Here is a 26,518-nt window from a genome sequence, read left to right as displayed (position 1 = left end):
TAATTGAAACGATGCAGCATTTACAAAAAGAATATATGTTTTGGAGTTGAGAAAATGTCAAAATAAGTTAATGGAACATCTTTATGGTCTTCAAGGATTTGTATTCTGAAAGAAGATCTTCATTCTGCCTTGTCCAAGAAAATTAGCTGATTCATGTAAGGACAGGAGGGCAATTTCAGGCAGAAACCCTAGGATTGTCTGTTAACCTGTCACTGCGTAGTCCTGAGCATATAGAATGGCACAGTCTTCAGTAATTATTATTTAAGTTGGTGAAGTGGTTCACTTTGGTTATTTAATGAAATATCCTTTTCCAAGTTTTGCTTAACTTTTCCATATATCTCAAGGAAAATCTGCATTATAACCTTGTGTGCTATCTTAAAATATTAGGTTTCAAGGTTAAAACATTTAAATGTATCATTAGTTAGGTTTAAAAATCCATAAAGGCCTATGACTGTCTCCAAGGTAGTATTTATATAACATAAGGTAGTGTCTTTTAAAGTAGCAGTAGTGGTAGCCATATGTTGTGCTAATGTATCTTCTCAATGCTGAGAGCAATTGACAGTTTTACATATACATGTTTTATATATACATATTTAAAATTATATTTTAAGATTTAAAAAGTCTTGATAGCAGCTGGTTTTTAAGTGTCACATGTAAAAATGCAGAGTATAGTTTTGGGGTTGTCATTTAAAAAATTATTTCAGATGGAGTCATAGCCCTCAAAATTAGAGCTGTTTCATATTTGAGGGTGGTTCATTATGAACTATTCCTTAGATAATTGGTCTCAGCCGACTTGGTATTTTTAATATGTACTAACAAATATTGAAAACACTTTTCCGCTCTATTTAAACCCAAAGTGTGACCATTATCACTTACTTGATAGGCAATTAAGTGATTGTGTAAGAGATAGCTTTTACAATGTCTAGGAAATATGGTATTTTTGAATATGTTGGGGCTATAGTAGACTAATAGCTAAGTTTAAAGCAGGGATGGTACTTGGTAAATTCATGAGCTTTAAGTTCAGCAGTGAAGTGTCCAAGCTCTGCAGTCAGATGGGGTTTTAACTTTGATTTTGTCATTTATCATCAGTGTAACCTCAGTCAAGTTTCTAAGTTTATTTTTCTTGTCTGTAGAATGAGACTAAGGTATCTACCTTATTGTGGTAATTACATGAAAAAATACATAATCTGCTTAATTGACAGTTACATTTATATTTCAAAGTTACAGACTATACTGTAGATTATAAGCTTGATTATAAACTATTAGGGACTTTTAATTAAGTTTATTTGCTTTTTACAAAATGCTATGATTTTGAAGGTCTTTTTTTCTAAGTAGGGGGCCTAGAAACCTTTTTACTTAGCAGATTTCTGATAGAAAATCTTCATTTTCAAATTGAATGTATAGGATGGTGGAGCTTGAAAAAAACCTTAAGAGCACATCTATTCCACCTGTGCATTTATTGGTAGGAGGCTGAGCCCTGTAGAGTTTAACTGACTCACTCCAAGTTGAAGTACAAAAGGAAGAAAAATCCATGAATTTGATCACTGCTTTTTATGGGCTAATTATGATAATGAGTATTAGCCTCTTATGGAAAGCAGAAAAGTGGGACAGTCATCTAGACAATAGGGATCTGATACATTTAAAAAATAAACTCTCCAAATATTTAATGATATATATAGATCATAGTTATATAGATCATAGTTTTGTTGTCTTGCTGTAATTATTGTCAGTGCCTCTTTCACCCTCAATAGTGTCTCAATTTGGATAATATATTATGTTCTCTTCCTGTTTAACTGTGTTTATATAGGCAAAGAGTGACAACCATCTGGTAAATTGTGGACTGGGTCGATCCAAAAACAGACTACTTTTTTTCTTGTTCTAAAACTGAAGTTCAGCTAGAATTACTGAACCATTGCTCAACACTTCTTTCATCTTCTGAATATAGTCTTCTAGAAGAGAAGTTATTAATTGATTGTTTGGAGGAGATGAAAGGATCTACTAATCTGCTGGAATTATATGCAAAATGGTGAGAGTGTACATGTGAGCATTTTTTCTGGGAAGTGTGTCCATGTTTTCTGTCAGATTCACCCTAAAAGACTAAAAACCATTGCTCCCTTTATGTTCTATAAACAAATTCCTGGCCCCTGTTGTGCTCCTTATTATCAAATCTGTAAGAGACAGAAAGAAATTAATTTCAAATAGTCCTTTTACGATTAATATACCTCTATAAATTTAAAACTCTCCAGTGAAAATTATTACAATGAGCCATATGAAATGTTGACAAAACCCCTTGAATGTGAGGTGCATGATAAGAGAGCTCATTTACAAGGAAGGAGGAAGGCAACACCAAACAGCGGGTGTCTGAAATTCCTTTATGCCAGAGTAATAGAATTCTTGCCAGTTTTTGACCTGAGGAAATGAACATTTCATATGGTTTACACTGAATGATCTCACAAGCAAATTTAATTCAACAGATTGTATTGAGATCTCACTTTATGAAATCATTGTACAAGGGACTGTTCAAGGAGTATACATCCCTCCCCATTTTAGGAGACTATCAAGAGTTTTAAGTTGAGAAATGACTAGATTCGTATTCAGTGTGACTCAATGGCAGTCTGACTCAGTACTCAAGGAAATCCAGTTCTAGTCAGGGACACAGACATTTAAGTAACTAATATAATGCACAGCAGAATAAAAATAAGCATTAAGTAACATGCCGTGGGTACACAGAGGAGAAGCAGGGTGGGCTTTCGTAAACAGGCCGTGAACAACAGGATCTCCTCTTGTAGAGAGCAGATGAATGGATAGAACAGACTTGAGGAACTTGATTTGCCATGGTTTTTTCTTGTTATTCTTTCTTCCTGCTTTAATCAAATTCTTTCTTTCTTTTCTTTTCCTTTTTTTCTTCGCCCTTCATCCTTTTTTTTTTTTGAAGTGGGAAGGCAAAAAAAAAGTTTCTTAAAATGACTAACAGAAGAGCACATGCTTTCAGAGTGCAAATCACTGAGCTCTCTGGGATAAAGAGTCTAAATATACACTTAAATCCAAATACAGACAGAAAAGTATCTGCTGGGTTTCCAGGGAGCACACTGACCAGTTGAATGCAGTTTGCTTTATTCTCTGTTTTTTTTTTTTTTTAAAGAAAAGTCAAGTTTTAAAAATTGTAACTATCAGAAAAAGACAGTATAATCGCTCAATTTTAAATAACTGCCTAACTAGGGAGCAGAGTCCCAGGAGAGGGCTGGCAGAAATAGCACAGGCTTTTTTTAGCTGCCTGTATTTTAACTTTACGTGGAGAAAAATGAAATCTCTGTAATCAAAGTATGTACAAGTATGTATAGAATTAGAAGGCCTAAATTGTTAAGTGGGTAAAGAACTCCTTCAAAGAACAAGTAAAAATTCAAATATAATAATATTTTCTACACACACAGAATTATATCTTTTAACCTAGTGATAAAAAGACATGAGCTCTATCAAGAGAAAAAGAAAAGCATAATATACAGTTGCACCCACAGTTAATAAGAACTGCCTCTGGCAGAAAATAATTCTTATTACTATGTATTTAATTTGTAAACATTGAAGGTCTTTGAAATTTTGATTTTAAAGCTAATTTTCTAGAACAAATAACAGAAGCATACAGATACTGAAGGTCATCTCTCCTAACTTTCCTATTTCATAGTTGAGGACTTGGAAGCCCAGGGAGAGACGAGGTGGCTTGGTCAAGTCTTCTACTCCATTGGTTATTTAGCGCCATAGCATCTGTGTCACTTATTTTAATGAGTTTTCAAAATTCATGACAACCAAAAATTATAATTAGGTATTTTTATAAGGATGTATGAAACTTGACATCAATGATTATTACATTCCAATTTTCTATTTGTTCTAATTGTTCCAAGAAAAGAAGGTTTTATTCTTTTCTGTACAGGTTCTCTGGATGTGACTACTTACTTGGAAAGTGAAGAAGAAAATGGAAGCAAATATCAAAATCTTAGTTCTCAATGTTTTAACTAACAGTTTAGTTCAGAAATAATTCAGAACTGAGTACATACTGTAAAATGCCCTTGTAGAGTCTACAGTTCAATAGTTTTTAGTATATGCACTATATTGTTCAGATATCATTCATTACCTCTTTTTTTTTTTTTTTTTTTTTTTTAGACAAGGTCTCACTTTGTTGTCCAGGCATAGTACAGTGGTGTGATCACATCTTGCTGCAGCCTCAACCTCCTGGGCTCAAGGGATCCTTCCATCTCAGCCTTCTTGGTAGCTAGGACTATAGGTGCATGACACCATGCCTGGCTAATTTTTTGACTTTTTGTAGGGATGGGGGTTTTGCCATGTTGCACAGGCTGGTCTCAAACTCCTGTACTCAAGTGATGCACCTGCCTTGCCCTCCCAAAGTGTTGGGATTATGGGTGTGAGCCCCCATGCTTGGCTACTTCTAATTCCAGAATATTTTTATCTCTCTCAAAACCCCATATCCACTGGCAGTCATTCACCATTTTCCCCCTTTTCCCCAGTCCCTGGCAACCACTATTCTGCTCTGTTTTTATGGATTTGCCTATTTTGAACATTTGATATAGATGGAATTATACAATATGTAGCCTTTTGTGTGTGGCTTCTTTCACTTAGAATAATGTTTTCAAGATTTATCCATGTTGTACTATGTATCTGTACTTAATTTATTTTAATGGTCATATAAAAAAGTATTCCAGTGTATGGATATACAACAGTTTGTTTCGCCATTCATCAGTTAATGGACATTTGAGTGGTTTTCACTTTTTGACTATTGTGACTAATACTGCTATAAATAGTCGTGTATAAATTTTTATGTCAACATAAGCTTTCTGATTCTCTTGGTGTATATGCCTAAGGGTAGAGTTGATGGGTCATATGGTAATGCTATGGTCAACATTTTGAGAAACTACCAGGCTGTTTTGCAAAGTGACTTTACTATTTTACCTTCCCACAAGCAATGCATGAGGGTTCCAACTTTTCCACATTTTCCTCCAAAAATTGTTGGGTTTTTTTTTTTATTATTATAGCCATCCTAATAGGTATGAAGTGGTAGATCACTGAGGTTTTGACATATGTTTCCCTAATGACTAATGACTTGGAGCCTCTTTTTATGTGCTTATTGATCATTTATATATCTTCTTTGGAGAATATCAATTCAAATCCTTTGCTTATTTTAAAAATTGGGTAATTTTATTTTTAAACTATTGATTTGTAGAAGTACTGGATATAAATCCCTTATCAGATATATAAATATTTTCTCCCATTTCTGGGCTGTCATTTTATATTCTTGATGATGTCCTTTAAAGCACAAAGATTTTGAATTTTGATGTTATAGCTAAGGTACCACTGCCTAATCTAAAGTCATAAAGATTTACTCCAATCTCTTCTTCTAAGAGTTTTATAGTTTTCACTCTTACATTTAGATATATGATCCATGTAGATTGAATTTTTGTATATGGTATGATATAGGGGTTCAAATTCATTCTTTTGCATATGGGTAGAGAGTTGTTCTGGCATCATTTGTTGAAAATATATTCTTCCTCCATTGAACTGTCTTGGCACCTATGTTAAAAAAATCAATTAACCATAAATTTAATGATTTATTCCTGGGATCTCAGTTCTTTTCTATTTATCTATATTTCTACCCTTATGCCAGTCCCATATTGTCTTGATTAATGTAGCTTTGTAGTAAGTTTTGATATCAGAAAATGCAAGTCCTCAAACTTCGTTTTTTCAAATGTTACTTTGGCTATGTTGGGTCCATTACATTTCCATATAAATTTTAGGATCAGCTTGTCAATTTCTGGAAAAAAAAAAAGCCAGGAGTTCTCAATATTTACTGAGGAATAGTTTGTTATAATAAGACCTAGGTACCACAGAGACTACAGAGATGAAATCTAGTCTTTAATCCTAAAAGAATCAACAATCTTGTAATAACACATATATGTCAACCATCAATTTATTGCCTCTCAGCTCCAGATTCACTCCACAATATATGCCCTTTGATAATAGGCAGAATTCTTTTAAGTGTCTCCTCCTTACAGTGAGCATGATGCTAAGTTTTCTTAGCAGAGGCTGTTGGAAAGATGTCTCCTGCTGTTTCTGGCTACTGCATGGCGAGTTGGTGGAGTGGGTTTGAAGACATTTGGTGGAACTCTGTTTTGGCCACATTCCTAGAATATGCAGTCACTAGGTAACCTTGTAGTTTCAGCCTGTCCTGGCAATAAGCTTCCCATGGACCTCTTGGCATGGAAACTGGTGTCCCAAAGTCTTCCTGACCACATGAATGCCCCAATTCCCTGTGCAAGTCTGCATGTGGATTGTCAACAGCCTGAGAGTTTTCCCCTGAGACATTACTCTTTATTCGGGCTCTGTGGCTTGCCTGCTCCCTGGATTCCCACCACCTGTGCATGCATCTGGCTTCTGATCTGCTGAGCTCTGGCTGCACTCTGGAGGGATGGTTCCTGCTCTCCTAGTGACCCCAGACCAGCTTGGGCTAATGCAAACCAGTGAACTTTTCTGTTGCGGTTATCAGGCTAAACTATACCTTCTCCAATGAGGTCTGAACCCCAGGTCTGGGGAGGGGGCCCCCTTACAACTTTGTTCTTCCTTGATTACTCTCATTCAGCCCTAGGGTACCTTATAGTTTTCTTTTACTGTCCTTTTTTCTGTATATTCATTTATCAGAGTTTAATAATTCTTTATATTATATTTCTTCTATGTAACCCACTGTGTGATTGGATCCACACTAATACAACAAATAACATTACAGTTCGGAATTAGTAGGTTATATCTTAAGAGATCTGCCAGTGAGATAAGGATTTGACGCTTACAGTCTGTTGATGGAATCCGGAAAGACTTAATGAGGGAGTGCAATTTAAGATGAGCCTTGAAGGATGGATAAAGATTTCCTTTGTACTTGCCATTAGGGAGCTTATCGTTTTAAGATGATTGCTCAGATCTCCACTTCAAGGGTAAAGACATTTACAAACTGAATTATACTATTTGTCCCAAACAGCTCTCCTTTCCTCCTAACTGACAAGCTTACCCTGGATTTTGTTAATGGTCTGGGTGGAGTTGCTAAACAAGGATTTAGAGATGAACAGAAGAGATACCTGAACCTAAGTGGGTCCCTGACCCCCAAACAAGAAATATTTAAATGACATAATCTCCTCAGAATTACTTAATTAAATGTCTGAAAGAAAGGCTTTGATGGACTGTTTAGTTAGAAATGAACACCTACAGCCATATGTACCAATTAATTTCCTCTCCAAATGTTTGCATACTGTTGGGTAGATGTGGCCTATATTTTGGAAGAATTGTTTTCCTTTGAAATAGTCATTACACTGTTTTATTTCCTATATGAACATCGAGTACACATTACTTTTCATTTCTTTTTGCTTGCCAAGCCTTTTAATTTTCTTTCATCTCTTTACAAATATAGAATAAAAAATTATGATTTGCAGGGCTATTCAAAGCATGGTTCCTGGACCAACAGAATCAGCATCATTTGCGAGCTTATTAGAAAAGCAAATTTTGGGGCTCACCTCAGACTTAATGAATCAGAATATCTGAGGGGTGGGGCCCTGAATGTGTGTTTTAACCAGTTTTCTAGGTGATTTTATGCACACTAAAGTTTGAGAAGCGCCAGTTAGGATTTTACAAATTGCATTTCATTTGAGACACATTCTAGAATTTAAAAAAATATCTGGGATCTTAAAAGTCACTTCCAGTTGGGAGTGTGTATCTCTAGCATCTCTGATAGGTTGGCATCTAAATGCTGCTTGACATTTTTGACAGATGGGAGTTCACCACCTCACAAATCAATCTGTTATATTTAGGAACAATTCAAATTATTGAAAAATCTCAAGGCCAGGCACAGTGGCTCTTACTTGTAAGCACTTTGGGAAGCTGAGGTGGGAGGATCCCTTGAGCACAGGAGTTCAAGACCAGCCTGGGCAACACAGCAAGACTCCATCTCTACAAAAAATAAAAATAAAAACAAATAAATAAATAAATTACCTGGGCATGGTGGTGTGTACCTGCAGACCCAGCTGTTAAGGAAGCTGAGGTGGGAAGTCTGCTTGAGCTCAGGAGGTTGAGGCTGCTGCGGACCATGATCATGCCACTGCACTCCAGCCTGGGCAAGAGAGCGAGAATCTGTCTGAAAAAAACCAAAACAAAACAAAGAAAAAGAAGAAAGAAAAATCTCATTTACTATACATTTAATCCAAATTGAGTTGATTGCTGCTTTTGATCCTTGCTCCCAATCCTCCTCATGAGGAGCATGAAATAAATCTAGTCTCTTTCTTTCTTTTTTTTTTTTGGAGACAGTCTCGCTTTGTTACTCAAGCTGGAGGTCAATGGCACAATCTTGGCTCACTGCAACCTCCACCTCCCAGGTTCAAGTGATTCTCCTGCCTCAGGGATTACAAGTGCCCACCACTACACTCCACTAATTTTTGTATTTTTAGTAGAGACGGGGTTTCACCATGTTGGCCAGGCTGGTCTTGAACTTCTGACCTCAGGTGATCCACCCACCTTGGCCTCCCAAAGTGCTGGGATTACAGGCGTGAGCCACCGCACCTGGCCTAAATCCAGTTTCTTTTATATAGTCCAGACATTTAGATATTTGAGACAGCTGTCTGCTCTCTCCTAAGAATTTTCTTCTCAGGAGAGAACATCCTTAGTCCCTTTACTTTCCCCACCTAATAATGCCTTTTGGATTCTTCATTCAGAATGTATTTATATGTCAATATTCTGCCTAAAAACATCACATCCAGGCTGAGCACGGTGGGGGCTCATGTCTGTAAGCTTAGAACTTTGAAAGACTGAAGTGGGAGGATGGCTTGAGCCCAGGAGTTCAAGACTGGTCTGAGTAACATAGCAAGACTCTGTCTTTACAAAAAAAAAGAAAAAAAATCACCCCCAGAAACAAATATAAACTTTTCCAAGATGTTTATCCAATTAAGGCTATTAAAGATTGTTCTACCAGATGTAGAAATTAACTGAATCCTCTCCCGGACTTCAGAAAGTTGAATTCCAAGCCTGATTTTGGACAGAACACTCAATTTCTGTGGATTTAATTAAAACTGGAATTACTATGTGGCACTTAAACCTGGGGAATTGCTAATGTTTAAGGAGCAGATATTGCCAATAGAGCTTTTGAAAAGAATTGCAATGGAACGGTCACAAAAGCCAGAAGAATCAGTAGAAAGTCATGTTGCAGCTATTTGATTCTTTCTCTTAATAGGTACGTGCTAAGACCTCCGTCTGGACAAGTCCCAGGAGCCTGGGTTGGGCTTTAAGACAGGGTGTTCTTTGCCCAGGGTGCCATAGTTCTCCATAAGGAATCAGGGGTAATTGGCAGATACAATGTTCTGCTGGTGGGCAAGGTTGGAGTAAAGATAAACACTCCAAAACTGGGTCGAGCAGGCCTGCATGAAAACAGATTGTTGGTGAAGAAAGGACAGATGACTGTGGATCAATAGCAGCATGTTCTCATCCAAGTCCTTCCATGCTTGCTCCCACAGATATGCTGGAGGACTTTAAAGATCAGAAGACAAGTGACGTGCCTGTAATCTCAGCACTTTGGGAGGCCAAGGCAGGTGGATCACTTGAGGTCAGGAGTTTGAGAGCAGCCTGGCCAACACAGTGAAACCCTGTCTCTACTAAAAATACAAAAATTGGTGGGGACTGGTGGTGCATGCCTGTAACTCCAGCTACTCAGGAGGCTGAGGTGGGAGAATTGCTTGAATCTGAGAGGTGGAGGTTGAGGTGAGCCTAGATTGCACCACTGCACTCCAGCCTGGGTGACAGAGCAAGACTCCATCACCTCACCCCAACTGGCAAAAAAAAAAAAAAAAAAAGAAGATGTGTGAACAGTTGAAGCCCAAGAGCACAAAATTACAAAATTTTGGCACTGTCAAATGACAGAAGAGTTAACAACAACCAAAAACACAAGGGTAGAAAGATATTGAACCCAATAGAACGCTTTTGTTGCAGTATAAAATGGAATTTAAACTGGCTAAACAAAAGAGATTTATTTGTTTGCACAATTAAAAAGTGAAGATGTAGAACCATCTTCAAGAGTGGCCTCATCAATCTTTCTCTGGGATTCTGTGGGCCTTGCCATCCCCCATGTGTTATGTTTATCCTCAGGCTAGGTCAGGGAGTCATTTCCTGGGGAAGAGAGCATGCAGTTCCTGAAGGGTTGATTGAAAGGCTTGTGGTTTGCCTTGATTAGCTTACTTCTGGACCAATCACTGTAGCTAGGGGGAGTGCATTGCACTGTAGAAGGAGATAGTATAATTGTTTTTTAATGCCTTATGATATGTTTGGCTGTGTCCCCACCCAAATCTCATCTTGAATTGTAACTCCCACAATTCCCACATGTCACAGGAGGAACCCAGTGGGAGGTGATTGAATTATGGGGGCAGGTCTTTCCTGCACTGTTCTCGTGATAGTGAATGAGTCTCACAAGGTCCGATGGTTTTAAAAACGGGAGTTTCCCTACACAAGCTCTCTTTTTTGCCTGCTGCCATCCATGTAAGATGTGACTTGCTCCTCCTTGCCTTCTGCTATGATTGTGAGGCTTCCCCAGCCAGGTGGAACTGTATGTCCATTACACGTCTTTTTTGTAAATTGTAAATCAGGTATGTCTTTATCAGCAGCGTAAAAATGGGCTAATACACCTCCCAAACCCCATGGCTGCTAAATAGTGGGGGAAGAGTGAGTCATCACTTGAGCAGACTGCAACTCCAGGCCTACATAATCTTAATGCCTACTGATCTCTTGTTTCTTCCAGAAAAAGCTCCAGGGAGGGCTTTGGAGGGATAGTCCATTGTCCATTGGTTTCCTGAACCAATATTAGGTTTAAGGGGGATAGGCCAGACTTGCGTGTTAGCTGCTGGAGGTGAGTGGGAAGGGTCAGCACCACACAAACAACATGGAATGAACTCCTCATAATCACCACAGTCCCTTCAGTGGGTTTCCTGGATTAGTGATAGTGATACCACAGTTATAAAATAGTTTCCATTTTCTGCTCCAGAGAATGATTTTATTTTCATTTTCATTCTTTGTAGAGCTTCTTATTTATGTGTTTTTATAATCTGTTGACTTGGTTTTTTAAAAACGAATTTTCCTTTCATTTTCATGTAAAGGATCAGTGATATCTTTCTTGGTAATCTGCAAATTCTTCCAAAGCAGGTGTCCTCTTCTCTTCTCTCTCTTCTGTCTTCTCTGTTCCCTCCCCTCCCCTCCCCTCCCCTCCTCTCCTCTCCTCTCCCCTCCCCTCCCCTCCTCTCCTCTCCTCTCCCCTCCCTTCCCCTCCCCTCTCCCCTCCCCTCCACTCCTCTCCTCTTTCCTTCTCCGTTCCCTTCCCTTCCCTTCCCTTCCCTTTCCACTTCCCTTCCCTTCCCTTTCCACTTCCCTTCCCTTCCCTTTCCTCTTCCCTTCCCTTTCCTCTTCCCTTCCCTTCCCTTTCCTCTTCCCTTCCCTTCCCTTTCCTCTTCCCTTCCCCCTTCCCCCATCCCTTTCCTTCCTTCCTCTTTCGTTTATCTTTAAGACTTTTACTACCGCTTCGATCATGGATTTTTAGTAGTATGCTGGAGCTGGTTCTTTCTGGCTCTCTAGGGTCAAGAGCTAAATGTTCAGAAACTTTTTGAGTTGGTTGTTAAACCATTAGTGCCTTAAAATAGTCCCTGGGGGAGTATTTATACCATGGAAATTGGAAATGCTACAAATCAGGACTCTTCTTCCTTAGCCAGTTAGCTGTAAACCACTAATCTCATGTCAAAACATATTGTAATAAAAGGCTTTTCCTGTGTTATAATTCATCCTCTAGGAAGTAAATTACAATTCCAGTTTCCAAATTCTGTCTGTACTGTGTTTAAAGATTTAAAAGAATAAAATTATTAGGATATTAAGTACAATTTTTCACATAATATTGAGCCCGTTATATTTTTTTCTGATTTCAAAACCTGAGAGTCTTAAAAAAATAAAAAGACAAGCCACAAATTGGAAGAACATATTTGCAAGTAATATATCTGGTAAACTATTTGCATCCAGACTACATAAGGGATATTTATAACTCAATAACTGGAAGATAAACCATCCAACTAAAAAATAGGGAAAAGAGCTGGGTGTGGTAGCTCATGCCTGTAATCCCAGCACTTTGGGAGGCTAGGGTGGGAGAATTGCTTGTGCCCAGGAATTTGAGATCAGCCTGGGTAACATAGCAAGACCTCATCTCTCTTAAAAAAAACCAAACCAAACAAAACAAAACATATATAAATGTGTGTGTGTGTGTATATATATATGTGTATACATGTATGTGTATATATGTGTGTGTGTATATATATATATATATATGTATGTGTATATATATAGAGAGAGAGAGGCAGAGTCTTACTCTGTTGCCCAGGCTGGAGTGCAGTGGCACAATCTCAGCTCACAGCAACCACTGCCTCCTGGGTTCAAACGATTCTCCTGCCTCAGCCTCTGGAGTAGCTGGGACTACAGGCATGTGCCACCACACCTGGCTAATTTTTGTATTTTTTAGTAGAGATGAGGTTTCACCATGTTAGCCAGGCTAATCTGGAATTCCTGAGCTCAGGTGATCCACCCACCTTGGTCTCCCAAAGTGCTGGGATTACAGGCGTGGACTACCACACCCAATCTGAATAAACATTTAACAAAGAAAATACAAAAAGGCTAATAATCTCAAGAAGAAATGCTTAACACCATTAATCATTAGGGAAATGCAAAATAAAACTACATGCTATTATTACATACCTACTAAAATGGCTATAATAAAAAAGACTGACAATATCAAGTTTTTGCTAAGATGTGTGTAGAAATTGGAAATCTCATACATTGCTGGTTGGGAATGCAAAAATAGTGCAACCACTATGGAAAACAGTTTGGCAGTTCCTCAAAAAGCTAAATATAGAATCTTTAATCCAGAAATTCCACTCCTAGATATATATCCCAGAGAACTGGAAACATGTACCCACCCAAAATTTGCACATGAATGTTCATAACAGCATTGTGTATAATAGCCAGACGGAAACAATCCAGATGTTCATAAACTAATGAGTGGATACATACAATGTGAGATATTATCTACACAGTGGAATACTATTCAGCAATAAAAAAAATGGCTATTGATACGTGCTACAACATGGATGAACCCTAAAACATTATGTTACGTGAAATAAGCCAGACACAGAAGACTATCTTGTATAATTTCATTTACAAGAAACCTCAAGAAAAAGGCAAAACTTACAGTGACAAAAAAAAAAAAAAAATCAATTGTTGCCTGGACCTGAGAGTAGGAATGTAAGTGATTGCAAATAGCCACCAGGGACTTTTTTGGAGTGATGAAAATATTTTTAAGTGAATAGTGGTTGCTACACAACTCCATAAATTTACAAGAAATCATTGTATACTTATGTTGAAAAAATTTCAAGATATGTAAATTATACCATTTCTTACCCTGCCACCACCTAGTCACGTGGAAGTGGAGGCCTGGGTGCATTTAAGATTCAGCTTCACAGGTAAGCCACAGCCATGGCCGAGGAAGGCATTACTGCTGGAGGTATAATGGATGTTAATACTGCTTTACAAGAGGTGCTGAAGACCGCCCTCGTCCATGATGGCCTAGCATGTGGAATTCTCGAATCTGCCAAAGCCTTAGACAAGTGCCAAGCCCATCTTTGCGTGCTTGCATCCAACTGTGATGAGCCTGTGTATGTCAAGTTGGTGGAGGCCTTTTGTGCTGAACACCGAATCAAACGACTTAAGGTTGATGACAAGAAACTAGAGCAATAAGCAGGCTTCTGCGAAAATGATAGAGAGGGGAAAGTGGTTGTAAAGTGGTTGGTGGCAGTTGTGTCAAAGTTAAGGACGCTGGCAAGGAGTGTCAGGCCAAGGATGTCATCAAAGAGTACTTCAAATGCAAGAAATGAACACAGAAAACTTTGGTGCGTACCAACATGCACACGCACACACTCACACACACAAATTATGGCTAATACGGCTGTTTCAAACAGCGTGAAAGTCACAAATTCACTTATGTATTTCTCATTAATGAGTAAAAGTAATAAATGTTCAGGGGTTTAACCTTTTCAGCTTCTTTCATCTGCACTCTTCAAACTTCGATGAGTGGGTCAGAAACATTGAATATGCATACTTTTCTAAGGAACAAGATATTTAATCTTTTCCTCAGTTTTAGAATCTAACCTACTGAATGAAAAGATTTTAGAGTTATGTTACAATTTGATGACTGCTTATGTGGAAATTAACTATCACAAAGAAAATTGGGAGACATTACCAGTAATACGCTTGCCAAAGTGGAAAAAGTTTTAATGATATAAAAACATAACTAAATAAAAACACATGGAAATGCATGCACACATACACAAAGTAAGAAATTTATTATCAAGGATGACTTTGGATTTTTAAAATATAATCTTATTCTACGTACTTTATCTAGGTAGATTGTTATTTACCTTTTAACAGTATTTTCAACTGTGGCACATTATAATTTTCTCTGGGCACTGCTTTTATTATTTGATTGTTCTGATAATCAGGAAGTCATTCTTCATGCAATTTGAATTAACGCCTCTCTCCTTACAATCTACCTTGTGACTAAAAATGGGGAAAGATATGGCTGTGTTCTGAAAATGTGCTGTGACTGACCCGGCAGCCATAATTTCAAAGTTTATTCTGGCTCTTCAACTCTGTACTGGGAGGCCTTGAGATGAGTTTGAAGAAAGTTGCAGTGACTTAAATCTTTCTGTGTAAGAAAATAGGACTTTTTAAGGGGCCCCAGGTGTGGTGGCTCATGCCTGTAATCCCAGCCTTTGGGAGGCCAAGGTGAACAGATCGTTTGAGGCCAGGAGTTCGAGACTAGCCTGGCCAACATGGTGAAACCCCATCTCTACTAAAAATACAAAAATTAGCCGGGCGTGGTGGCAGGTGCCTGTAGTCCCAGGTACTCGGGAGGCTGAGGCACGAGAATTGCTTGAACTTGGGAGGCAGAGGTTGCAGTGAGCCAAGATCATGCCACTGCACTCCAGCCTGGGTGACAGAGCCAGACTCCATCTCAAAAAAAAAGAAAATAAAATAAAAAAGAAAAGAAAAAGAAAATATGACTTTTTTATTCTATGAGGGATGGAGCCCAGGAGGCAGAACAGCTAGACGCCTGAACAGCAGGGCAGGAGTTTGTCGGCCAAGTTACAGAAATGATTACAAGACTTTGTAGAAACAGCAAATTAAAATGTTATTTTATAGATATTTTTGTTTCTCTGAAGTAAATTCTCTCCATCGTCCCCAAATTTCAGCAAAGTCAGCTTCTCTGGAAAGCTTGTGTAAAATGATGTGCATCAATCTTTCTCATTGTGGTTAAGAGGTAGATGGAGAATGCAAGAACAGGAGATGAGCTCCTTGTGTGAATCTATTCAGGCTGACAAGAGTTAGCAAATGCTAAATGGTCATTAGTAGAAGCAGAGCCAAAAGTAATCACAGAGACTTAGGCTTCCTGATACTTCTTAGAAATTTGGGACAGAGTTAGACTGCCTGAATATATGGGTTTGAAAGAAAGCATCAAAATGTTCTGTTTGTATTAATATATACCAATTTTTTTTTGGAATTCAATGAAAGGCTTGAATATACTTCTGCCTTAGGTTATATGAATACTATAAACCTGACACAAGAAAAACTTTTCTTTTTTTTGAGATAGGGTCTTGCTCTGTTGCCCAGGCTGGAGTGTAATGGTGCAATCACAGCCCACTGCAGCCTTAACTCTAGGGCTCAAGAGATCCTCCCACCTCAGCCTACCAACTAGCTGAGACCACAGGTGCACACCACCATGCCTGGCTAATTTTTTGTGTGTTTTGTAGAGATGGGGGTCTCCCTATGTTGCCCAGGCTGATCTTGACCTACTGAGCTAAAAGGATCCTCCTGCCTTAGCCTCCTAAAGTGTTGGGATTACAGGTGTGAGCCCCCATGCAAGGCCCAAGAAGAACTTCTGAAGAAGAGAATTGGCATATGTATGTGTGTTTAAAACTACCCTCTGGTGATATTATTCTTAATCTTACAACAATAAGATTATATTGATGAAGTCAGATTCAAGTTATGCTTTTAGGATATCTGCAGTATAATTTATAAGTTACTTTAACTTCTATCTATTCCCAGACCTGCTCTCGAAGGTTTATAACCTCCACTCTGCTAGCTAATTTTCCTGAAATTCTAGATTTCTAAATAATGTCCTCATATTGCAACTTCTCAATTTGTCATTTGGGACTTAGTTTTTTTCCCCTGTATTAGTGTGTGTTTAATTTGGGGAAATGCAACCATTCTAGTAATTCAGTACAGGGAATTACCAATTCAGTGCAGTGATTACCAAATTGTTGGGAGTAGGGGATGGGGCAGGGAAAAACTGAGTGGAAGGCAAAGGCTGTTGCAGGACTATTGGGTTCAGTGGCATACCATGAGTAGGGTTGATACAGAGGTCAGGTGGCTGCTGTTGTCACCTCTGCTAATGCCCCACATCCATGAAGTCCTAAAGAGACATTAGGATGTGAAGTCTGCCTACTGCAAACATTCTTCTTCTTCTTTTTTTTTTTTTTTTTTTTTTAAGACAGGATCTTGCTCTGCCACCCAGACTGGAGTGCAATGATGATATCTCAGCTCACTGCAACCTCCGACTCCTGGGTTCAAGCGATTCTCCTGCTTCAGCCTCCTGAGTAGATGGGATTACAGGCACCTACCACCATGCCTGGCTAATTTTGTATTTTTAGTAGTAGAGACGGGGTTTCATCATGTTAGACAAGCTGGTCTCAAACTCCTGAGCTCAGGTGATCCACCTGCCTCAGCCTCTCAAAGTGCTGGGATTACAGGCGTGAGCCACTCTGCCCGGCCTACTGCAAACATTCTTATCTGTCTAATCTTGTTTACCAGCTGCCTCAGTCACAAGGAAATGGCCTTTGCCTCACTTCTGCCTTCCAAATCTCAAATGAGTGCATCTTATGACAGAACTTAAATTGCATCCAGAACTGTAGCTGCAGGACCTTTCGGGAAATGTGGTCATTTTTAGCTTCCCAGCCTTTGCAATTAAGGGGGTATGCAGAAAGTGTGCGAATGTATGTTGAAGGCCAAACAATAATACCTAGAACACTCCTGTGTCCCCTCAGTTTCCTTCCCCTATCCCCAGATGTAGTTACATTAGCATTTTTGGCTAAACCAATACTCAGTGTTTACATTATCATGACCGTGCAAATGTTACGCAAAGTTTAGCCACATTGTGCGCTACACCACACCTCTTTCTCATATAATACTTTTCCCTGCAGTTAATAATTCTCCCTTTTCATTTGCCGAGTTTGCTAAGATCTTCTTGCTGATTTTCCAGATCTTACAATATCTCTGTCACACGCTTCTCAAGATTCCTTTCAATATATTTAAATATGAATTGGGGATGGCGGGGCAAATGTGAGAGTCGGTGTGTAAGTCTGGCTGCTATTGTTCTGAATGTAGAGTAGAAAAAGCAGCTGAAAGTCTCAGTTTCAGCATCCAGATTTTCACTTAATCCCCCACCCCCTATTTTCAGTCTTCCATCTGCCACACTGTGTTTGGTTTCAGGAGTTCAGGGTTTCTCTGAGTGAATTTCTGGTCCTTGATGGGTGAGGTGAAGTGGGAAAGGGACCTAGACTTCCAGCTGCTTCATAAACAAACAGACTGTACAGTCTTTCAGCTAGGCCCTGATTTCAGCTTGAGCCTCACCCCTACTTCCCATAGGAACTCTGCTGTCTTAGCCCCAAGCCTCCAGGTAACACATTGGCTAGCTTTACTAGTTTCTCCCTCTGTGGACCCTGAGGTTACACTGCTAAATTAGTTACTTCTGCTCCATCTTCTTTTCCACTAAATTTGTTGAGATATTTCTCACCTGCTATTGTCCATTTATCTTTTTTTCATGTACTTTACCGCCTTTTAACCCTTCTCCTTTTTTCTCCATTTTTGTGGGATTTGTGAAAACAGAAGAAATAGATGTTTGATCAGGTTTGGCTGTGTCCCCACCAAATCTCACCTTGAATTGTAATAATCCCCACATGTCATGGGAGGGACCTGGTGGGATGTAATTGAATCATGGGGGTGGTTTCCCCTGTGCTGTTCTCGTGATAGTGAGTGAGTTCTCACGAGATTTGATGGTTTTATAAATGCTTGGCATTTCCCATTCGGCACTCATTCTGCTGCCACCCTCTGAAGACGTGCCTTCCACCACGATTGTAGGTTTTCTGAGGCCTCCCCAGCCATGCAGAACTGTGAGTCAGTTAAACCTCTTTTCTTTATAAAATTACCCAGTCTCAGGAAGTTCTTTAAAGCAGCATGAGAACGGACTAATACAATGTTCAATTAACTGTGCTAACTAGAATTGTCTGTGCCTTTCCCACCACAAGCTGTATTTTCTCCATAAGGCTTTTTTGATTTTCCTTTGGTGATTATGACATTTTAGAAATGTTTTACTGCATTTTTATGTATAAAGAAATCGAGGCTCAGAAAGATTAAATAATATATTCAAGATAAAATTGTTAGAAAGTAGCAGAGTCAGACTTCTCAAAAGAAGACATTTATGCAGCCAAAAAACACATGAAAAAATGCTCACCATCACTGGCCATCAGAGAAATGCAAATCAAAACCACAATGAGACACCATCTCACACCAGTTAGAATGGCAATCATTAAAAAGTCAGGAAACAACAGGTGCTGGAGAGGATGTGGAGAAATAGGAACACTTTTACACTGTTGGTGGGACTGTAAACTAGTTCAACCCTTGTGGCAGTCAGTGTGGCGATTCCTCAGGGATCTAGAACTAGAACTTCCATTCGACCCAGCCATCCCATTACTGGGTATATACCCAAAGGACTATAAATCATGCTGCTATAAAGACACATGCACACGTATGTTTATTGTGGCATTATTCACAATAGCAAAGACTTGGAACCAACCCAAATGTCCAACAATGATAGACTGGATTAAGAAAATGTGGCACATATACACCATGGAATACTATGCAGCCATAAAAAATGATGAGTTCATGTCCTTTGTAGGGACATGGATGAAATTGGAAATCATCATTCTCAGTAAACGATCACAAGAACAAAAAACCAAACACCGCATATTCTCACTCATAGGTGGGAATTGAACAATGAGAACACATGGACACAGGAAGGGGAACATCACACTTCGGGGACTGTTGTGGGGTGGGGGGAGGGGGGAGGGATAGCATTGGGAGATATACCTAATGCTAGATGACGAGTTAGTGGGTGCAGCGCACCAGCATGGCACATGTATACATATGTAACTTACCTGCACATTGCTCACATGTACCATAAAACCTAAAGTATAATAATAATAAAATAAAATAAAGTAAAATAAAATAAAATAAAAAACAGAAAAAAAAAAAAAAAAAGAAAGTAGCAGAGTCAGAACTGAAAATTTGGTCTCATGAATTTCCAGGGTAGCATTAGGACCTGGAAGAGTGACTGGTATTGTAGACACACTGTAAATATCTATTGAATGAATAAATAATTTTCACAGATTCTCATGCAGTCTTTGTGTGAACTACCCCATCATGTGCACTGGTAATATTCTGTATCTTGATCTGGCTTCCTATTTTACAGGTGTGTTCAGTTTGTGAACATTCTATTCTGGAAGGTTTTTTTTTTTTTTTCCAAATCGCATGAGAGGGCAGGACCTGGAAGATCAGGAAGGGCCAGGACTTGGAAATGGTCATAGGGAAGGTACTGAATGGATGATCCTTCAGGAAATGCTGTGGGAAAATCTGGCCTGCAATCAGATCATGGTATCCAGGAGGAATTGCCACAGAAAAAAAAACAAAAACAAACGAACAACAAAAAACCCACAAAAACAGTCCAGTCCAGTATGGAAACGCTGCGGGAAAATCTGGCCTGCAATGATATTATGGTATCCAGAATGAATTGCCATAGGAAAAAACAAAAACAAACAAACAAACCTCAAAACAGTCCAGTACAACAGAGTGAATGCATCTGGGAGACTGAAGGAGTACCGAGTACAGTCAAACAGGTGGAGTATTGGAAAAGAATATTAAAAGCAAAAATTAAAGTGGATAAAAAGCATACTGTAGATTTTTAGTAGATATTAGGGCCTATATTCTGAAATGGAAGATAGGAATCAAGAACCAAAGTGTTGACAGGTTTTCAAGAATAAATTTATGATTTATTTCTTAAATTATCTCCAGTTTTCTCATATCCTTATAAAACTGTGATAAAACTAGCTTGGGTGCACTACAGGTTTGACATGTTTTAGTTGGCACATTATAGTTTATAAAAGAAATGACATGAATATAAAAACAAATGTGATGCACTAAGTAAAAGAGTGCTAAGAGAAAGTACTGTGCTTATTTTTGTATAATATTTTATTTTTAAACCATTTTAATTTTTTAAAATATAAATTATGATTCTTTAACTTTTTTGAATTTATAAAAATGTTTTTCTGATGTAAAGTTACTGTCAATATCCAGTTTGACTGCAAACATTAGTTTACAACTTACAGCTACAGTATTGTTTAAATATTTTTTGGTAGTATGATAAACAGAAAATCAATCAAATTATACTTGCAAAACTGAATGAATTTTCACAAACTGAACACTTCTGTGTCATGAAATCCAGACCAAGACAGAATATTATCAGCACTGCAGAAGCCCTCCTGATCACTGAAGTCACTAACCAACCCTCCCACCTTCCCCAACAAGAGTAACTGTCTTGACTTCTAAACGTTGTACATCAGTTTTACCTGTTTTTATAATTTATATTAAGAAAATCATACATTATATACTGTTTTTGTGTTTGGCTTCTTTTTGCTCATCATTGTTTATGAGAGTTATCCATGTCATTAGGCATAGTAGATCATTTATTCTCATTTTTGTATATTATTCCACATTGAGAATATTTTATACTTTATTCTACTGTTGATGGACTATAAATGTACCAATTATTTTAAAGAAAAAAATTAATATAAAGAATTGGTTAAATAGGTGTTGGAGGACTGAAAAGGGAAAAGGAAACACTAAGATAATACAAAGACAATAACTGCAGGAAGCACCTGTAAGGCTTGTGGACAAAGGGGAAGGTTAAGATCATTAGAACCTAGAAGTTTAGAGGAGAAGTTCTGTGGAGATGGAATCAAGATCTCTGAAGAGGGGTTGTGGCTCAGGGGGTGCTGATGCCTTGGGACCTTGTAAAAGGGATCCCTGAGGATCCCAGATGGTACGGATTCCTCTGAGTGGGATGAGGAGACTGGCTCTGAGAGTGTGGGAAAAACTGAACACCACAACCAATTGCCAATGCCGGAGTGAAGAACCATTGTTGTAATGATGCTGACAGAAACAGAAAGCAAAACAGGAAGGAATCTAGTTCCTGCTCCCTCTGCAAGCCTTCCAGTCTCTCTTTAGCACCTCCCTTGGTAGAACCTAACATAGATTTATCTGGCAAAATAGAAATATGGTTGCAGAATTCCAGCCTCGACCTTACAAAGCAGAGTACAGAATGATAGTTTTGGAGCTGAGAAACAGTAACTAGAAAACCAGCATATGTAGTTTCCAGGTATTAGCTCTTACCAATTGTCTTAGTCCCTTTGGGCTGCTATAACAGAATATGTTGGACTGTGTAATTTATAAACAATAGAAAAGTATGACTTACAGTTCTGGAGGCTAGAAATTCTAAGGTCAAGGTGCCGGCAGATTTGGTGTCTGGAGAGGGCCTGTTTCTCATAGATGGTGCTTTCTTTGTGTCCTCACATGGACATTTGTCCATTTTTCTACTGGGGTGTCTGATTTTTTTCTTACTAATTTGTAGTAGTTCCCTATATATGAGAGTCTTAGGAATTCCCAGTCTGTAGACAAGTTTTCTTGCTCAGCAGCATTGCCAAAGAAAATAGCAGGAAGATGGACAGCTGGGAAATGCAACCTAGCTGCGCATTGGGTCAGGCACAGAAAACCTTCTTTCGACCCTTTTATTATTTATTTAAGAATAAAATCTTTGTTTGAATAGGTTATACTAAAAGGAACCATATTTCAGATTGAGCTGTAGACAGGTTTGTGTGAAAATGTCATAAGGCTAACCATATGAAAGAAATCTTCCTATGAGCTTTCTTATTTCAATATTGATATAAAGAATCAGGCAGGTACATCTAATTTCATAAAACACTTTTTTAGAAATATTTTCATGAGCATCAGTGGCCATAGGATTAAGTAAAGACCTAGCTTATCCTAGTGGAAGGTAAGTGAGATGCTATGATAAACAACTAGCTTGTTTCTTATTCAGGATGCTCTTATTTTTTTTTTTCTGCAGGTTTCTTCTTCTGTGAAGGCTTACTAAAATATACCACTATCAAAGTTTTTATTGTGTGCTCCTTTTGTCCTTCATTTATTATGCAGTTCATGAGAGAATATAACTGAGTCTCAGGTGTCTACATTTTTATAAGATCATGTAACGGAAAGGTGTCTTTAGGGACAACCAGTGTAATTTCTTCTTTGATTTAGTAATTTCTCTATAACATCTTTGAATGAGTCTTCAAAACTCTTTTCAGTAACAGTAAACTTACCATCTTAGAAAGTAGCCAATGGTAGTGCTAGACAGTTTTTTTTTTTTTTTTTTTTTGAGATGGAGTCTCACTCTGTCGCCCAGGCTGGAGTATAGTGGCATGATCTCAGCGGAGATGGAGTCTCACTCTGTCGCCCAGGCTGGAGTATAGTGGCATGATCTCAGCTCACTGCAACCTCCCCTTCCCAGGTTCAAGCGATTCTCGTGCCTCAGCCTCCCCAGTAGCTGGGACTACAGGTACACACCACCATGCCTGGCTAAGTTTTGTATTTTTAGTAGAGATGGGGTTTCACCATATTGGTCAGGCTGGTCTCGAACTCCTGACGTCAGATGATCCATGCACTTCGGCCTCCCATAATGCTGGGATTACAGGCGTGAGTCACATGCTGGGCCTAGGCAGTTTTTATTATAGGAAATTTATTTCTTGTTTTGGCATAAATGGACTCAAATTCAGAAAAGAATAAGCATGGTGGTGAAAGGACATAGGATAACATAATTTAAGGAATGTTTGCAAGAGCCTGAGCATGTTTCTTTTGCTAAATACTCAGGAGAGGCAGACAGCTATTTGAGAATATATAAGTGACCATCCTATGTGAAGTAGATTAAGCCCAGTGTGTTTGATCCCAAACATGATTTTGACTTACTAATTGAGTTGCTAACAGAACTGGTTAAGGATAGAATGGCTGCTTTAGTAACATCCTGACTATAGCAGGAATAAGCAGTTAGCAGACCACTTGGTGCAACTGTACTGTAGATGATACTCACACATTGGTCTAGTTCCAACAATAGATAATGAGACTCTATAATATTTGCTTCCTTCTAACTTCCATCTGCTTCTGGCCCCTGAGACTCCTCCCTGCCTGCTGGCCCTAGCTTGGATGCTAAATTAGTTTTCTTGGGATGCTGAAACAAAGTACTACAAAGTGGTTGCTTAAATATGTACATTTATTGCATCAGGGTTCTGAAGGCAATAAGTCCAAAGTTAAGGTGTTGGCAGGGTTGGCTCCTTCTGAGGGCTGTCAGTGAAGGAATTGTCCAGGACTTTTCTTGGCTTGTAGATGGCTATCTTGTTGGTCAATGGCTTTCTGTTTGCAAATTTCTCCCTTTTATAAGGATACCAGTTACATTGGATTATGGACCACCCTAATGAACTCATTTTGACTTATTACCCTGTAAAGACTTTATCTCCAAGGCTGGGCATGGTGGGTCACACCTGTAATCCCAGCACTTTGGGAGGCCGAGGCAAGTGGATCAGCTGAGGACAGGAGTTCGAGACCAGCCTTATCAACATGGTGAAACCCTGTCTCTACTAAAAATAAAAAATAAGCCAGGTGTGGTGGTGGTGCACATCTATAAGCCCAGCTACTTGGGAGGCTGAGTCAGGAGAATCACTTGAACCCAGGGGGTAGAGGTTGCAGTGAGCCGAGATAGCACCATTGCACTCCAGCCTAGGCAACAAGAGTGAAATTCCATCTCAAAAAAAAAAAAAGACCTTATCACCAAATAAGGTCACATTTTGAAGTACTGGGGGTTAGGACTTTATATGAATTTGGGGGGGCACACAATTCAATCCATAATAGATATATATGGGAAAATTTGACCGGTTGGATAAAGAGAATGGTAGAGCTTATGAATTCTAGAGATTAGCCAGGCCAGTCAATATTTTGCAAAATTTCTATTGTCTTAGAATTAGCAGCTTACAATAAACATTTTATTGTGCCCATGGATACTGTGGATCAGGAATTTGGACAAGGCCTAGTTCAACTGGCTCGTCTCTGCTCATAGTCTGGGGTCTCTGTTGAGGAGATCTGAGGCCTGGGGGTGACTCAAAGGCTGGTGCTGGAATCATCTGAAGGTATCTTCACTCACTTATGTGGTGGTTAATGTTATTTGTCAGCTAGGACATTAGTAGAAGTGTCAATTGAAATACTTACAAATGGCCTCTTATGGTTGCCTGGGCTTCCTCAAAGTATGGCAACCTCAGGGGAGCCAGGGCTCCAAAAGTGAGTATCTCAGTATATAAAACGGAAGCTGCATTGTCTTTTCTGACCTATACTGGGAAGTCATGAAATGCCACTTGTGCTGCTTTCTGTTGGTTAAAGGTGAGTCACAAACCCACCCAGATTTTGAGGAGGGGATATAGGTCTTATATCTCTCTTGGTAAGAGAATTTCTGACCATGAAAAAAAGAACATATATGTCTTTAGAGGGGATTTAGGCTGGCTGCAGTAGTTCACACCTGTAATCCTAGGACTTGGGAGGCCGAGGTGAGAGGATCACTTGAGCCAAGGAGTTCAAGACCAGCCTGGGAAACATAGCAAGACCCTGTCTCTACAAAAACATAAAGGAAAAACAAAAAAACCGGCCAGGAGTGGTGGTGCATGCCTGTGGTCCCAGCTACTTGGGAGTCTGAGGTAGGAGGATCATTTGAACCTGGGAAGTTGAGGCTATAGTGACCCGTGATTACACTACTGCACTCTAGCCTGGGTGACAGAGTGAGACATTATCTCAAAAAAAATACGTACATTTTTTTTTTAAAAAAATGAAGGAGATTTAAATTATAAAATGTATTGTAAAGGACCTTCTAAAAGATAGACAAGTTTTGCTTGTCTTGCTTTCGGGAAGCAATAGAAAACAGACTGTACATAGAAAAAATAAGGCTTGTAGAGCTTAGTCGGGCTTACTGGACACAACCACTTTATATACTGGTCATGTGTGTCTTTCTATAACAGAATAACTTTTGCTTTTAAAGTTGATCTCACACTTTCCAGGATCTGCTGAGGCTTTTAGAAATTACAAAAGCAAAAACTAAAAAAAAAATTTATAACTCTGTTAAGTTTTTAACAGAAAAGTATAAGATAAAGAGGAATAAGTGTAACACATTTTTTTGTGTGGGGAGGGTCTCATGAGTTGTCCAGATAATTGTACTACCTAATTTATTTATTTCATACAAGCCCTGAACAGACTAGGGATTTTAACTAGACTTGATATAGTCAACAGATGGCTTTCACTTTCTATGTAATTTCAGCTCTCTGTTGACTTTATAGCTCTTTTTTTATATCTGCTTCAAAACACATTATAACTTGTGCAGCAATTTTATCAAACAAGCTGGACTGTGTAGTGAGAGAATTATTTTCTATTCTTTCCTTTTAAACCTGCTTTTGGATTGACTCTTCCTTTCCTGGATGAAATAGCAGGTATAATAGCATTCTGATTCCTTCAATCACAAGGAGGCCTTGTTTTAGCCAATAAAAATCCCAATCAAGGATAATATCATAATTTAGGATTCTTATCTAATTTAGGTTTCTCTTGTGTTCCAGCTTAGGCCTGACTGGGGAAAACATGCTCTGCTTCTTCATGATACTCGAATTCTGCTTGGCAAGGGCTAGACTGTAAGAGTCTGTTATGTCAAACTAGAGAACTTGGGCCCCATCTCTCTCTCACCAATACACTGAAGAATAAAGAAACCCAGGCGAGGAGGAGTGAATGAGCAAATTTTGCCTTTCTCCCAAATCACTGAAGCCAAATTTGGTTGGTGCTTGGAGGAAAAAAAAAAATCAACATAAAATTGGATCAAGATTGAAGTTTTAAAAATTGGATTAGACTAGGCTAGAAATTAATAACTGAAAGTAACCCCCAGCCTATGCAATCTGCTCAGGATATTAAAAAATAGGAAAGAGAGATTGTATAGAGCATGGTTAAAAGGAGAAAAAATGGTTTCATGTTAGCATTCTACCAAGTTTAGACCACTTGAAAAATTTCGTTAAAAGATATACCCATCATTTAGCAGGGACAGGGTGTAGGGGAGTGGTATGTGGGAGACTGTGGAAAATGCCAGGTTGATGCCCAGAAGATGCTTATT

At 38.7% G+C, this 26,518-nt stretch overlaps 1 pseudogene; it reads left to right on the top strand.

Moving 5' to 3' along the window:
* The first annotated feature begins 13,587 nt into the window (after positions 1-13,587).
* On the top strand, positions 13,588-13,985 carry LOC100459991 (small ribosomal subunit protein eS12-like; annotated as a pseudogene).
* The last annotated feature ends 12,533 nt before the right edge of the window (positions 13,986-26,518 follow it).

Source organism: Pongo abelii, chromosome 3 (assembly GCF_028885655.2).
Source record: "Pongo abelii isolate AG06213 chromosome 3, NHGRI_mPonAbe1-v2.0_pri, whole genome shotgun sequence".
In the NCBI taxonomy this organism is placed as follows: domain Eukaryota; kingdom Metazoa; phylum Chordata; class Mammalia; order Primates; family Hominidae; genus Pongo; species Pongo abelii.
Note: the sequence above shows the minus strand (reverse complement) of the source record. Positions and strands in the feature narration are given on the sequence as shown.